This window comes from Silene latifolia, chromosome Y (genome assembly GCF_048544455.1).
Source record: "Silene latifolia isolate original U9 population chromosome Y, ASM4854445v1, whole genome shotgun sequence".
NCBI lineage: Eukaryota > Viridiplantae > Streptophyta > Magnoliopsida > Caryophyllales > Caryophyllaceae > Silene > Silene latifolia.
In genome coordinates, this window is record NC_133538.1 from 38,286,969 (window position 1) to 38,289,063 (window position 2,095).

At 33.6% G+C, this 2,095-nt stretch overlaps 1 pseudogene; it reads left to right on the forward strand.

Moving 5' to 3' along the window:
• LOC141627881 (protein FAR1-RELATED SEQUENCE 11-like) overlaps nt 1-1,750 on the forward strand; it is a 2,503-nt pseudogene extending 753 nt beyond the window's left edge.
• The last annotated feature ends 345 nt before the right edge of the window (nt 1,751-2,095 follow it).

The following is a 2,095-nucleotide window of genomic DNA, read 5'->3' on the forward strand; positions in this document are numbered from 1 at the left end:
CCTGCTCCATGTTTTGAATGGTATGAAAGATACGGAGATGTTGTTGTTTTCGATACGACATACAAGATTAACATATATGGCATGCCTTGTGGAATATTTGTTGGAGTTAATAATCATGGGAAGACGGTATTGTTTGGTTTTGCTCTCCTTCGGAATGAAACGACATCAACGTTTCAATGGCTAATGAACGTAAGATTTATTCTTTACTTTCCTTATAACATTACATTAAATTTAACTTCTAATGCTTACTACTATTAGATACCAGTGTTCAATTAACCATAATAATCATTGCATTAATCTTGCTACATATTTTTATATCTCTTTACTCAGTTTGGTTTCGTTAATATATGGTATTTTTTGTAGACGTTTGTAGCAGTAATGAAAAAAGCACCAAAAACAATAATAACAGATCAAGATCGGTGGATGAAAGAAGCAATAGCCACAAAGTTGCCATTTACTAAACATTGTTTTTGTATATGGCATATAACTTACAAATTTAGTGGGTGGTTTGCGTCTATTCTCCGCAATGACTACCGTGAGTGTGTAAAGATTTCTATAAGCTCTATAAATTAGAAGTTATCGAAGATTTTGAGAGTCAGTGGTCTCTTGTAATTGGCAAATACAATTTGCATGACAACAAGCACATTAAGGGGTTATATGAAATCAAACATTTTTGGGTACCAGCTTATCTTCGGGGTTACTATTTCGGAGGAATGACAACTACCGGTAGATCAGAGTACGTTAATGGTTTTATTAAGAGATTTGTTTCATCTAACTACACACTAAGTGATCTTGCTAGGCAGGTATGCAATTAACTCTTTTTGCAATTCTTTAATGCTTTGACTATTGTTTTAGTTTTATTTTGACGCACTCTTTCAGCTAATAATGCACATATAGTACGTTGTATGAAAAACGTTGGGTTTATATTTTACAGATTGACATTGTTGTTCAAGAAATTATGCAAAAACAATCTCATGATAACATGCTAGCCATTACTAAGATGCAAGTATTAAGGGTTACATCACCATTGGAACGACAAGCTTCTGAAGTCTTCACTCCATTCGCTTTTCAAAAGTTTAAGGAAGAAAATCAAAAAGCAAGCCAATATGTCATAGTTAATAGAGACGATCATAACTTTGTCGTAAGGTATCATGAAGCTGAAAGGAGTCGAAATCAAAAAGTTTTTTGGGATGGACAGATCGCAATGTGCAGCTGTAAACAATTTGAGTTCCTTGGGATACTTTGTCGTCACATATTACGAGTTTTTATCCAAACCGACTGTCATAATATTCCTTCAATATACTTGCCGATTCGTTGGAAGCTTGAAGATCATCAAAGCACATGCCATATGGACATGGTCAACGTTTTGGAAATGGAAAATATGAATAATGAAGAATTGATGGATGATGAACAAAATATTAATCTCGAAGAATCATCTCGCAGTAATGACGAAGTGCTCGAAAGTCAAAAGTTTGAAGGTACTGATCATATTGTAGATGGTGAGACCATTTTATGTCCCCCAAAATCGAAAACCAAGGGACGTCCTAAAAACAAGCGACTAAAGAGCGGAAAAGAACTAGCAAAACAAATAAGACGTTGTTCAATATGTCGCACTCCTGGTCATTATGGAAATAATTGTCCTACAAATAAAGAGAATAATGTCATAGGCAATGATGGCACACTAAGAAAAAAGAAGAAGGTTGCATTTGATGACGGTGATATGAACCCTGTGCTTTCAATTAAGAATTGAATTTCAATTTTCAATGTATGGTTTATCTTCTGCCTTTTCAATTACGAATTAAATTTTAGTTTGTGGACTTATTGATCGAAATGTTTTGTTGATTTACGAGTATTTGTTTCTTCTATATAATCTCATATTTTTTCCGCAAATAGCAGTTATATTCTCGTCTTCCTTTTTTTTTTTTTTACGAGCATCATCACTCTACCAATTTACTTAACACAGTACTAAGGATCAAAGATGTAAATAGAGGGCAATATTGTAAATTCATTAACAAATTAATTCCAACCAAAACGTGAATGCAAATTTCCTTGTTTTGTGGGGTTTGGTTTTAATGGGTTCTAATTTGAAATCAGT